Raw genomic sequence first — 15,477 nt, 5'->3', positions numbered from 1 at the left:
TGTTCCTTTCGGCGGGTCCGGAGCGAGTAGTTTTAATGGGGGACTGGAATGCCATCCTGGACCCCAAGATAGATAAGGTCGGGGGGAATAGAGGGTCGGATCGGTGTGAAAGCAGCCTGTCTGACCTGATGGCCTCGTGCGATCTTGTCGACAGGTTCCGTCTGGATCACCCAGGGAGGGAGATGTGGACGTGGCAAAGTAGCGTGGCCGCCTGTCCAAGTACCTACTTGGACAGGATGTTAATTAGAAGAGGCGACATAGATTTCTTATCGTGTCCCACGTTCCACTGGTTAGGTCATTCGGACCATAAATTAGTAATGGCCCGTTTGAGATTAGGTAATAGGCCTAGGTTGGCTGGCTACTGGAAGTTGAACGCCTCCTTGTTGGAGATGAACGACTTTCGGGAACAGCTGACAACACTAATTCAGCGGGAGTTAGTGGGGGCGGTTACCGGGAGTAGCTGGTGGGTTAGACTTAAGGCTACCATTAGGCTCTTTTGTGTCCAATACAGCCAACGCCTCGCGTTAACTAGGGCACGGACCAAAAGGCAGCTAGAAGATAGATTGACCCGGGCGGTGGCTGGTGGGGATCCCCTAGAGATAAACATAGTTAAGGGGGACCTTCAGCGCTTGGCTAGCGAGCGTTACGAAGGGCAAGTAGTTAGGGCTAGGTTAAAAAGAGTCTCTAACGAAGCCGTGAACGTTGACGCTGTTGAGCGTAAGGCTGCCTTAAGACGTGGTTCGGACGGGTACATTCGGAAGGTGAAAAACCTGGAAGGACATACCCTCGTATCGACTCGAGAGATTTGCAATGGGTTTCGTCAACATTTGAAGGAACGCTTTACCCAACTACCCAGACTCCGCGGCCAGGAGTTTGGCAGCTATTTAGCCGGCTCGCCCCGCCTTACTGCGGACCGAGCAGCTAGCTGTGATGGGGTGGTTACAGAGCGTGAAGTCATTACTGCGTTGAAGCAGGTTGGCCAGAACAGATCTCCAGGGCTCGATGGTCTGCCCTACGAATTGTATTTGAGGCTGTCGCCCATGTTTGTTCCTCTTCTGACGGGTGTGTTTAACCACTGGTTTTCCCAGGGATCCATCCCTGGGCAGGTAACCAAAGGAGTGGTCACACTACTGAAGAAGAAAGAGCGGCATGGTGGGGAGGACTTAGATGATTACAGGCCCATCACTCTGCTAAACACAGAGTTGAAGATTTTGGCCCGCGTTCTTGCAAACCGACTGCAGGTTGTCATCGGTGATTTGGTCGAACCGGATCAGACTTGTTCTGTGAAGGGGAGAACGATTAAAGACAATTTGCACTTGGTGCGCACGATCATAGAGGGGTTAGAAGACGACACAGGAGCCGCGCTGATCAATTTAGATCAGTCCAAAGCTTTCGATAGGGTCGACCATGGTTTCTTGGAGTCTGTTTTGGAGACCGCCGGTTTTGGTCCGGACTTCCGCAAGTGGATTTCCGTTTTGTATCGTGACCCCACGGTAGCGGTACAAGTAAATGGTAGGTTGTCGGAGTCCTTTGGGGTCTCTCGGTCGGTGCGCCAGGGGTGTCCGCTGTCGCCTCTGCTTTATGTCCTGGCGTTGGAGCCCTTCCTTCGCAAGTTAAGGGACGAGACGACGAGACCAGTCCTACGCGGGATAGCTCTACCTGGCGGCCGATTTGCCAGGGTTTCCGCGTACGCCGATGACGTCACCGTTTATGTAGGGCGAAGGATCGATATTAAAGCGGTGATAGAGGCGGTCGATGAGTATGAACGTGTTACAGGGGCCATAGTCAACCGCAGCAAGTCCGTTGGCCTGCGGTTGGGCACTTGGACCGGGGTAAACTCGCTTCCAGGTGAGTTCGGCTGGACAGATGGCCCGGTAAAGATTCTTGGAATCTGGTTCGGGCCTGGGCTCCAGCTGGACAAAAATTGGTCGGAGGTACAGACAAAGGTCGAATCGTCAGTGGGGACTTGGATTCGCAGGGGTTTGTCCCTGAAGGGTCGTGCGGAGGCGTGCCAAACTTACGTCTTTCCGTTGATCCTTTACCACTTGTCAGTACTTCCTCTGCCTGCGGACCGCTGTAAGGCTTTGGAGCGACTCCTTTTCAGACTCCTCTGGAAAGGGGGAAAGCCGTATGTCCGTAGACAGGTCTGTACACAGAAACTCAGCGATGGAGGCTTGGGAATGCCTGACTTGTTAAGTCATAAGCACGCCGAAAGATTGGCGTTCCTAAGTCGGACACTGCTTGAGGAATTGCACTGGGTACCAGTTGTGGAGCACGCTTTCCCACAGCTCATACCCTCCCCTGCCGCCGAAGGTCGCAGAAGACCGGCGGGGGAACGGCGGTTCCTCTCCGAATGCCGAGCCGCCCTTAGGGCATTGCCGGGGTCCAGTGACCTTGCACGGCCTAGGAGGAGACTGTATCGGGATTTAGTAGTGGGGACCGCAAAAGATCCGCTGGTTGAGCGGCTGCACATGTCGAGGGAGGAGGTCCTCTCTCAGTGGAATTGGGCGCCAGCCAGTAGCTTTCTAAATAATTCAGAGTTTTCAATCACATGGAGGCTAGTCCGGAATGCGCTGCCACTTTTCGGCGTACTAGCCAGAGACTGCAGAGAGGATGAATACGTTCCTTTCTGCCCCCGCTGCGAGGAAGACGAAGATGAAACGAGGGAGCATGCCTTTTTTCTTTGCAGCGGAGTTCGGAGGCTCTGGGAGTACGTCGGAAGGGTAACGGCTCGCATCGACCCCGAGCGGTTGGTGCCACTTGATTTGGCGTACGTCGTCGACAACATGGATCCGCCGTTTACTGGGGAGAGACGATTGGTGTTTCTAGCGATCCTAGCAGTAGCTAGATTAGTAACGTGGATTTCACGTCTTGAAATTGTCCATGAGGAGCAATCTGTTTCGGATCGGGATCTGGTTGGTCGCTTTAAACATCAACTTAAAGTAAAGATCAGATGCGATTGGAAAAGATTGCACCGCATGGACTTTGATAGGAGATGGGTGCACAACACTAGTTTGTGCATCCGACGAGGCGCTAGGTTTAAGTTTGTTTTCCCACCCTAGTGGTATCTGTCAGGCGGTGCTAAGGTTCTACGGAACCCAGCCCCAAACAAAGTAACAGAGTAGGGATAGTTAGGTCCTAACCACCACGAGTGGGAAAATTCTTTATTAGATACTAGACTAGGGCAAGTATGAAAGTTGATCCCGTCCCTGAATTTATTTTTATCGGCAATAGGAGAGCTTCCAAAAGATGCCCAGTCCACCCTTTGTTTTGTCCCCGGTCTGTTGCCCCTATACGTACATTTATCTTGGAAGACGCCGTCCAGTCCTTATGTTACCCATCCCTATCTAATTTATTTTCAAATATCGTCCCTAGGTCCCCCACTCCCCACTAGGGAACGACCTGCTTGCTTTCGACCCTCGGGACCGAAAGACAGTAGGCGCTCCATATTTAGAAATAGGTTGGGGGGATCCATTACTAACCCGACCCCATAGGCATTTTGTTAATTTGTTTTTGCTTTTCTTTTTGGGTGTATCTTAGTTTGCCCCCCTCCCCATCATCTCATCCCTCATTTTTAGAAAAAATTTTATTTCCATAATCATCTTTTCTTTTTGTTTGTACATATGATTTTGTTTTGTTGAATAAAAACATTTATTTCTTTCAGTTAAAAACGCCAACGCCATACGCTGGGGAGATTTTAAGTAGATAAACTCCATGGTAAGAATGATAATATAAAAAATAGTGTCTTAGCATAGGAATTTTAATAAAGTCTTCAAAGACCTAGCATAGTTTAGAATGACCCTCGACCCCCCCTTTCCCCCTACTGGCTTCATGCCTAAGTGTCTCTGGACCCCAAATGAGGGCCTGGCAGTAGATAATGCCAGGTCCGGGGCAGAACACTAAATAAACGGCTTGGTTCTCATGCAAAGCTCCGCACTTGCTCACGGTTCCCTAACCGTTCGACGCTCGCGCAATCACTGTGACTCCAGTCTCACCACTGTAGCAGTCCAGTCCACTACCACTACAGTGGCTCCGGTCTCCACGCCGTAGAAGTCCACTACCACTACAGTGGCTCCGGTCTCCACGCCGTAGAAGTCCACTACCACTACAGTGGCTCCGGTCTCCACGCCGTAGAAGTCCACTACCACTACAGTGGCTCCGGTCTCCATGCCGTAGAAGTCCACATCATCACCACGACTCTGGCCTCCATGTCGTCCGTACCTTTCATACACTGACTTCTTCCTTCAGTGTCAGTCCGATCCGAGCGTCCGTCCGTACTTGATGAACACTGAACCCTCAGTGTTGCCAATTCGCCGTCCGTACCTCTCATACACTGACTTCTTCCTTCAGTGTCAGTCCGATCCGAGCGTCCGTCCGTACTTGATGAACACTGAACCCTCAGTGTTGCCAATTCGCCGTCCGTACCTCTCATACACTGACTTCTTCCTTCAGTGTCAGTCCGATCCGAGCGTCCGTCCGTACTTGATGAACACTGAACCCTCAGTGTTGCCAATTCGCCGTCCGTACCTCTCATACACTGACTTCTTCCTTCAGTGTCAGTCCGATCCGAGTGTCCGTCCGTACTTGATGAACACTGAACCCTCAGTGTTGCCAATTCGCCGTCCGTACCTCTCACACACTGACTTCTTCCTTCAGTGTCAGTCCGATCCGAGCGTCCGTCCGTACTTGATGAACACTGAACCCTCAGTGTTGCCAATTCGCCGTCCGTACCTCTCATACACTGACTTCTTCCTTCAGTGTCAGTCCGATCCGAGCGTCCGTCCGTACTTGATGAACACTGAACCCTCAGTGTTGCCAATTCGCCGTCCGTACCTCTCATACACTGACTTCTTCCTTCAGTGTCAGTCCGATCCGAGCGTCCGTCCGTACTTGATGAACGTTGAATCCTCAGCGTTGCTAATTCGTTCGTCTGTACCTCTCATATACTGACTTCTTCCTTCAGTGTCAGTCCGATCCGAGCGCCCGTCCGTACCTAGTGGATGCTGAAAAACTCAGTGTTGCCAATTGTCCGTCCGTTCCTCTCATAGCCTGAGGCTAACGTATCAGTAACATCTCAGTCGGACCCAAGTCAAACAATCACCCGCATCAGTTACCACGCCGATTCCTCCGACGTCATTTCCAGCTTACGGCGAACCGACAAGCATCCCCCTTACCGAATACACCGGCGACGGATCCCGGACCAGCATCGCCCAGTGAACAAATTTGCATTTGCCACCCTTTCGTTTGTTTAAATAAAAGGCGAATCTTCGTCTTTAAACTAAACCACCAGAGTTTGTCATTTCTTCTTTGTCCTGTTGTTTCATTCCTTGTCCTTGTGTCTGATATATATTTAGTTGCACGGTCAGTTGGCTAACCACCTTCAGGCCTCCCCGCAACAAATCCACAATGGAAACAAAAAGAAACATCATCATATAAGCAAGACATCCTCTTAAATTAAGTGAACAACAGCCACGTCTTTTGTTTATGAAGTAATTAGAAACCTATTCACGACATGCAGGTGACATGGAAGAGAAGAAAAGAAAGATATGCGCTTCATGGTGTTTGGTGGGAGTGGGGGTGGGGGACTGAACATGGTGATGTGTCTAATGGTGCGTACTGACAACATGGGTGTGTAAAGTTCTAATCTAGTCGGTTCCATAACATCTCTTTCACTCATGGATGTTGGCAACCTCTATGTGACCCTTTCTCCTAAGTAAGTACTTGATTCTAAAAATAATCAAAGGAAACCGATACCAGCAACAAAATTAAACCGGTCAAAACAATAGTACCGCTTTGATTCCTACGAATATTTTATTGTGTGACCAATGTCAAACTCAACTCTTATCAGATCTATTGCCTTCAACTGCATACACTATCAATGTGAGGAAATGTATGCACTAGTGTTGGGACGGTTAAACGCAATTGAAATCGGGAATTGGAAACATTCATGATACAGTGAAATACTGTCTGTGGATGACTAATATATATATATATATATATATATATATATATATATATATATATATATATATATATAAACTCTATAGACTGTGCGCCCTTGAATCTTGTCTTTGACGATCGGACGTTTCTATATTTTAAAAAAGGGATGCGGGATGCCGGGTGATATTAATCAATCAATTTATTTATTTATTTATTTATTTATTAATTATGCATGCGTATGGGCATGGCTCAGAGGCTAAAAAATGAGGGAGGAGAGTTGTACGTTTTGGTGTCAATTCTCGCTGATGGCACCCAACTCATATTTTTAGTTTTGATCTCACTACTATATATTACACTCAATATAATTATCGATAAAATTGTCTCCATAATAATAAATAAGCAATTTGCATAAATTAAAATATCATATTTAAGTGGATCTTACAACTGAGCAACGCTGAGCGGCCTGCTAGTATATATATATATATATATATATATATATATATATAAAGCTGAATGTTTGTGTGTGTATGTGTGTGTGGTCACGAATAGGCTCCTATATGGTTGACTATTTGAAAAAACTGATTACATATAATGATAGAAGATATATCGAGACACAGGAATGGATATGTTTGATCTGGCAGAACAGTGGTTCATTAAAATTGTGGGGTCTGCGTTCGCGCCTGGTCCAAAAAGTATGGAAATAAAAAATTAAAAAAAAAAAGTTTACAAGTGTTTTTGATATAGATGTACATAAGAATACTTTGATAAGTATGTTTTAACTTAAATAGGGATGATATAATAAAATTGTGGGGTCTGCGTTCGTGCCTGGCATCCATAGAATGAAAATAGGCACAAACTTTAATAAAGACTTTTCATATCTATTTGCGTAAGTATAGTTTGATAATTATGTTTCAGTTTGAAGAAATATAGTATAATAAAATTATGGGGTGTTCGTTCCCACCTGACCTCCATAGAATGGAAATATGTCACAAAGTTTAACAAGGTTTTTTAATATAGATCTACAGAATATTGTGATAAGTGTTTCAGTGTGAACAGGTATGGTATAATAAATTATGGGGTTTATCTATTTTATTTTTACTTTCTCTTTATAACCCTTCCTTTTCATAACCTATCATACTTTCATAAATGAGAGTCCATTTTCTGTAGGCTGTTTTTGAACCCAATCAACGATGAGTACTTTTTCTAGTATATATATATATATATATATATATATATATATATATATATATATATAAAATTGGATATGTGTATTGATTTATATATATGTACAACAGTATATTCCCCCACATTAATGACCAGATCATAATGAATTTTGGAATATATATAAAAAATACGATCAGTAACATGTCCAAATTGAATTTTTCATTAAGTTTACCATTTAGAAAGACCCACTAACCAGAACTGGCACCCGCATAACGCCAATCTTTTAAAAAAGTTACTTACAAAAAATTGATATAGATCAAGTGTTTATTTATATGAAGTCGGAAGTTAAAGGAAGCAGCTATACAATACAGTTGGACATGTTATTTGAAACTGAAGCATAACAGACCAGTGAAAATGTTATTTGATTCAGAAACAAGACAGAGCAGTGAAATTTTTTATTTGATTCTAAAGCATGACAGACTAACAAAAATGTTATATGATTCTGAAGAATGACAAACCAACGAACATGTTTTTTTAGTTCAGAAGTATGACAGACCTGTGAAAACGTTATTTGATACAAATAAAATTTACAGACTAGTAAAAATGTTATTCAATTCTGAAGCATGATAGACCAACGTAGATTTTATTCGATTCCGAAGCATGACAGACCAGTGAAGATTTTATTTTATTAGAAGCATGACTAACTAGTGACAATATAATTGTATTTTGAACCATGACAGACAAGTGAAAAATTTTATTTCATTTAGAAACATGATTGACTAGTAAAAATTTTATTGCATTCTGAAGCATGACAGACCAGTGGAAATGTTATTTTGTTCTGAATCATGACACACACGTGTAAATGTTATTTGATTCTGATGCACGACAAATCAACGGAAATTTTATTTGATTCTTTAGCATGACAGACCAGTGAAAATTGTTTGATTCTAAAGCATGACAGAACAATGAAAATGTAATTTGATTCAGATACATGACAAATGAACGAAAAAGTTATTTGATTCTGAAGAATGACAGACAAACGAAAATGCCATTTCAAACTGTTACAGACCATCAAAAATATTATTTAAAACTGAAACATGAATTAACAATGAAAAATACTTTTTAAAACTGAAACATGAATTAACAATGAAAAATACTTTTTAAAACTGAAACATGAATTAACAATGAAAAATACTTTTTAAAATACTTTTTAAAATATTTTTTAAAACTGAAACATGAATTACCAATGAAAAATACTTTTTAAAACTGAAACATGAATTACCAATGAAAAATACTTTTTAAAACTGAAACATGAATTACCAATGAAAAATACTTTTTAAAACTGAAACATGAATTACCAATGAAAAATACTTTTTAAAACTGAAACATGAATTACCAATGAAAAATACTTTTTAAAACTGAAACATGAATTAACAATGAAAAATACTTTTTAAAACTGAAACATGAATTACCAATGAAAAATACTTTTAAAAACTGAAACATGAATTACCAATGGAAAATACTTTTTAAAACTGAAACATGAATTAACAATGAAAAATACTTTTTAAAACTGAAACATGGATTAACAATGAAAAATACTTTTTAAAACTGAAACATGAATTACCAATGAAAAATACTTTTTAAAACTGAAACATGAATTACCAATGAAAAATACTTTTTAAAACTGAAACATGAATTACCAATGAAAAATACTTTTTAAAACTGAAACATGAATGAACAATGAAAAATACTTTTTAAAACTGAAACATGAATTAACAATGAAAAATACTTTTTAAAACTGAAACATGAATTAACAATGAAAAATACTTTTTAAAATGCTTTTTAAAATACTTTTTAAAACTGAAACATGAATTACCAATGAAAAATACTTTTTAAAACTGAAACATGAATTACCAATGAAAAATACTTTTTAAAACTGAAACATGAATTAACAATGAAAAATACTTTTTAAAACTGAAACATAAATTATCAATGGAAAATACTTTTTAAAACTGAAACATGAATTACCAATGAAAAATACTTTTTAAACTGAAACATGAATTACCAATGGAAAATACTTTTTAAAACTGAAACATGAATTACCAATGAAAAATACTTTTTAAAACTGAAACATGAATTAACAATGAAAAATACTTTTTAAAACTGAAACATGAATTAACAATGAAAAATACTTTTTAAAACTGAAACATAAATTATCAATGGAAAATACTTTTTAAAACTGAAACATGAATTAACAATGAAAAATACTTTTTAAAACTGAAACATGAATTACCAATGAAAAATACTTTTTAAAACTGAAACATGAATGAACAATGAAAAATACTTTTTAAAACTGAAACATGAATTACCAATGGAAAATACTTTTTAAAACTGAAACCTGAATTACCAATGAAAAATACTTTTTAAAACTGAAACATGAATTACCAATGAAAAATACTTTTTAAAACTGAAACATGAATTAACAATGAAAAATACTTTTTAAAACTGAAACATGAATTAACAATGAAAAATACTTTTTAAAACTGAAACATGAATTACCAATGGAAAATACTTTTTAAAACTGAAACATGAATTACCAATGAAAAATACTTTTTAAAACTGAAACATGAATTAACAATGAAAAATACTTTTTAAAACTGAAACATGAATTACCAATGAAAAATACTTTTTAAAACTGAAACATGAATTAACAATGAAAAATACTTTTTAAAACTGAAACATGAATTACCAATGAAAAATACTTTTTAAAGCTGAAACATGAATTACCAATGAAAAATACTTTTTAAAACTGAAACATGAATTACCAATGAAAAATACTTTTTAAAACTGAAACATGAATTACCAATGAAAAATACTTTTTAAAACTCAAACATAAATTATCAATGAAAAATACTTTTTAAAACTGAAACATGAATGAACAATGAAAAATACTTTTTAAAACTGAAAAATGAATTACCAATGAAAAATACTTTTTAAAACTGAAACATGAATTACCAATGAAAAATACTTTTTAAAACTGAAACATAAATTACCAATGAAAAATACTTTTTAAAACTGAAACATGAATTAACAATGAAAAATACTTTGTAAAACTGAAACATAAATTATGAATGGAAAATACTTTTAAAAACTGAAACATTAATTACCAATGAAAAATACTTTTTAAAACTGAAACATGAATTACCAATGAAAAATACTTTTTAAAACTGAAACATGAATTACCAATGGAAAATACTTTTTAAAACTGAAACATGAATTACCAATGAAAAATACTTTTTAAAACTGAAACAGGAATTAACAATGAAAAATACATTTTAAAACTGAAACATGAATTACCAATGAAAAATACTTTTTAAAACTGAAACATAAATTACCAATGAAAAATACTTTTTAAAACTGAAACATGAATTACCAATGAAAAATACTTTTTAAAACTGAAACATGAATTACCAATGAAAAATACTTTTTAAAACTGAAACATGAATTACCAATGAAAAATACTTTTTAAAACTGAAACATAAATTATCAATGGAAAATACTTTTTAAAACTGAAACATGAATTAACAATGAAAAATACTTTTTAAAACTGAAACATGAATTAACAATATAAAAATACTTTTTAAAACTGAAACATGAATTAACAATGAAAAATACTTTTTAAAACTGAAACATGAATTAACAATGAAAAATACTTTTTAAAACTGAAACATAAATTATCAATGGAAAATACTTTTTAAAACTGAAACATGAATTACCAATGAAAAATACTTTTTAAAACTGAAACATGAATTAACAATGAAAAATACTTTTTAAAACTGAAACATGAATTACCAATGAAAAATACTTTTTAAAACTAAAACATGAATTACCAATGAAAAATACTTTTTAAAACTATAACATGAATTAACAATGAAAAATACTTTTTAAAACTGAAACATGAATTACCAATGAAAAATACTTTTTAAAATTGAAGCATGACAGACAAACGAAAATGCTATTTAAAACTGAATCATTTAACACGAAGTGACACACAAAACCTCTCACAGAGGAGTAAGGTCGCATGTATAAATGTAATTAGCTTTGACACAGTTGTTTATTTTAAGATTGAAGGACCTTTAAGATTGACGAAATAATTTACACTTAATTTCTCCAAAACAAAACATGTCTTCAACGGTTTGTCTTTGAAGAATAAAAAGAGTTAAACAATGGAAATTTCAAAGAAATTCCCTTCAAAATATAATCAATTAGTTCAACAAAAATAATATAACTTTGTTTTAATTCACGGTAAACATCAAATATTCAACATGTGTTGATTCTTTTGTTTGTTTATATATTATGAAAATTATTTTTGTGATGTTTTAAATGAGATAAATAAGATAGAAAAAAAATCTTTGAAAATCTTGTAAAGCAAAATAAATTATATTAGAAAGACAAAGATGAAAAGGATTTTCTGAAACAATTTTTTAACATTTTTGTAATTAATTACTAGCAGAGAGATCCGACGTTGCCCGGCATTAAATGATGATCAACGAATGTTTCACACTCTCATATTTTTTATTGTCATCAAAATCAGTGAATTCGTCCATTTTTCAATCAAATCGATTTTTACCTACTCTACATTACACTGTAGAGAACTTATTGTTGGTTTTATAAAATTATTTACAGAAAAAATAGCTTGAATTAAATTTTTAAATGTAAAAGTATCATGCTTCAATTGTACACGAAACGGAAACATTCATTGGAATGCGCCCCTGTCATATCAAAGAACATACTGTTGATTTTATAAGCCTGGCCTTACTGCTTGTGCGGTGATAATGGTTTAAATTTAAGTTTAAAATAAAAGAATCAATTATCATAGTACAATTCTGCTTCAAACAGAAACATGCATTTCAAACGTGTTCCTGTTATATCAAAGAACCTACTGTTGATTTTATGTCGCGTCTTTTGGCTTGTGTGATAATAACCTTTTCAGATGCACTTGTGATGCCAGGCATGTATTGTGTTAACTTTACTCAAAATCGCCTGTTTCTTCTTTCATCGGATTATTTTGATTATCGATACTCATCTAAGATATTCCGATACAAGGCCTATCTAAGAACACTTTCAGGTACATAATGTAACTTCGTGTGAAATTTCATAAAAATCGGACCTTTCTGTTTTTGAGTCCATAAGGAACTCACACACACACACACACACACACACACACACACACATACACACAAAGTTCCTTTTATATAATACTAGCGGGAGTACCTGGCGTTTCCAGGGTGTTTGGAGGTGTGTGTGGTGTTAAATAAAAAAGAAACCGGGGGTGGGGGGGGGTAGGATCGAACCCGAAGCTCTGAGGCGAAGTTTGAAAATAAAATCGGCCAGCCAGAATGAGTTACAGAAAGATGTTTGAATTTATTTAAGTAAGAACCAAATTGACAGGTGCACGCCCGGAAGTCGTCGAGCGTTACGACGACGACGTCAATGACCAGGTTTGTTTGTTATAAGCGAAGTAAAAAAAGAAAACAGCGTTAAAACTTAAGGGGGGGGAGGTAATCAAAACATCGGAAAAAAACACAAAAAAACTAACGTAAGGCAAACGAACGATGAAAACAGTAAAAACGAGCACATGAAAAATGACTTAAATAAGCCTGTTTCGATATTAAAATTTAAAAATATCGGTGGGTACCCGGGTGTTTTGGGGTGTGTGGTCGGGGGTGGATAAGCGAAGTAAAAAAAAAAACAGAAAAACAATCGTTACGTGAAAAATGGCTTAAATAACACTGGTTCAATATTTAAATTTAAAAAATTGAAAAAGAAAAAAAAAAGACATCTCACACCACGATTCGGAACCAAACGTTTAGATAATCAACCAACACGCTAATTAACTGAGCTAACGCAACATACATGAAATTTGTTAAGTTTTTCAACTATTTAAAGTAAATCAAGTTATGACGTCATCTGGCACATGCGTAGAAATGGTCGTCGTCACGAGGGGGACCGTTTTTCTTGACCCCCTCCTGTCGAAAATTGTCGATTTTGGGGTGAAAAAATGAACGTTTATGGACAACTTTTCGATATTTTTCAAGCAAAGGATGGAGCTTCAATATGATACCGAGTTTGTGAATTTTTGTTCTGTCTTTTGAAAGTTTTAACAGACACACAAACATACACACATACATACATACATTTTCGCTTTTATATATATAGATTTATATTATAGATTAGCTTGAGAAGAAAGTTCTTGCGGAAATTTTAATTTTGATTTCAAATGATGTATTTTATATGTACTATATGTATTTTCAAATAAGTTTTCATTATAATAGCTTTACTTTATATATCATTTTAAAAACATTTTTCGCTCTATCTAATCGTTTAAATTACAATCGTTTTAAAATAATTATGTCTTCTTTTCAAAACGGTGAATACAAAATGGAAATAAAGCAAATTCATACAATTTTCTTATTTCAATGCAACCTAGATCGAAAAGCTGCTGAAACAGCTCACGATATCAACGAATCGTGTATGTGTCTGTGTTACCCAGGAACCACTACTTAATGCACAGCACAATGGTGGTTTAAGAAATTTTGTGGCGGCAACAAGAATCTTGAAGATTATAAGCGTAGTGGTTGGCTATCACATGTTGACAACAATCAATTAAGAGCCTTAGTCGAAGCCAATCCATGCAGAACTGTTCGAGAACTTGCTTCTGAAATAGTTGTAACGTATACGACGATTTCCAACCACTTGAGAGAGATTGGAAAGACAAAAATAATTGATAAATGGATGCCTCATGACAACCAAAAGAAACCGCTCTTATGAAGCATCATTTTCCCTTTTTTATGCAACAAGAATGATCCGTTTTTCGACCAGGTTGTGACTTGCAAAGAAAAGTTGGTTCTTTATAACAAATGGGGGCATTCAGCTCAGTTGTTAGATGCTAATGAAGCTCCATAACGCTTTTTGAAGCCAGAGTTGCACTAAAAGAAGATCATGTTGGCATTTTGATCTGTGACCGGTCGCATTTATTGCAGTTTTTTGAATGCAGATGAAACCATTACGGTGGATAAGTACTGTCAACAAATGGATGAAATGCATCAGAAACTTTGATAACAACACGCAGCATATGAAAACAGAAAAGGCCTAATTCTTCCCCGCGACAATACCTGCTCGCACGTTGCTAAATCGACCCTGCAGAAGTTGAACAAATTCAGCTATGAAACTTTGCCTCATCCGCCATACTCTCCAGATATCTCACCTACCGACTATCACTTTTTCAAGCAACTTAACAATTTTCTGGATGAGAAGTGCTTCAAAAACTTAAGTGATATCAAAAACGCCTTCAGCGATTTCATTGCCACCAAAATGCAAGATTTTTACGTTACTGGCATAAACACACTTTAGCAAAAATGTGTTGATTCTGATGGTGCTAATTTCTATCAATAAATTTTTGTTTGAGCCAAGATATGCTCATCTAAATTTAAAAGTTAAAAACCACAAGAACTTTCTTGTCAACCTGATAATAGATTAAGATAGACATTAGTTAAATTTGAGAATCATAAATAGTCTACCTTTTTAATTTAATTTTTTATTTTGAAGTAGCTATTAACTATCAAATTTTATTTCCAACTTTTGTTATTTTCATTGGAAGCTATATTTAAAAAAATGTGTTGATTAAGCCGTACATTATTATAAATATAGAAGTTAAAAAGGTGCTTCTCTAGTGTTACACATAGATGGGAGACAAAAAATAGCAAGCAACATTTATGATGCACTTCTCAGAAAGAAAGAAATACTGTTCAACAAAAATTACAGAAATTCACGCAGAAATTTTGTTTAAAAAAAAAAAAATTCAAATTTTAGTTATACTTTGAATATCACTGCCAATATAATGATATTCAATGGAGATAAATTCTTTTTTTTTGTGTATGTTTGACACCATTTAAAATCTATATGTATGCAGAGGTATATTAAGAGGTGATAAGAGATGACAACATTGATTTAATGTCAACAATGGCGGCAATTTACAGCATACTACAAAACGTGTTTATTTTATAAAGAAAAAACTACTGGAAGAATTTATGTAGCTTTTAGTGAGTAGTAAGGTCTTCCATTTATTTGTGTAAAATCAGCGACTTCACCATTTTGTGTGTAAATAAAATTGTGTATAAATTTGACGGATGAATAATGGAAGTAACGTCTTTTTGCTATTGTTTTATTCGGTTGGATTTTTTTTTTTTTTTTTTTTTTACAAATCTTTTTACTTATCAAGGCCCGAATAAGGGTTAATGAGTGTACAGTAATCAATGGGATAATATCGTAGTAATCATTAGTAGTGGAAATTTGATAGATTGGATTTCTTAA

This window comes from Euprymna scolopes, chromosome 7, assembly GCF_053919585.1.
Source record: "Euprymna scolopes isolate OS-2025 chromosome 7, ASM5391958v1, whole genome shotgun sequence".
Taxonomy (NCBI): Eukaryota; Metazoa; Mollusca; class Cephalopoda; order Sepiida; family Sepiolidae; genus Euprymna; species Euprymna scolopes.
This window is presented reverse-complemented; position numbering follows the sequence as displayed.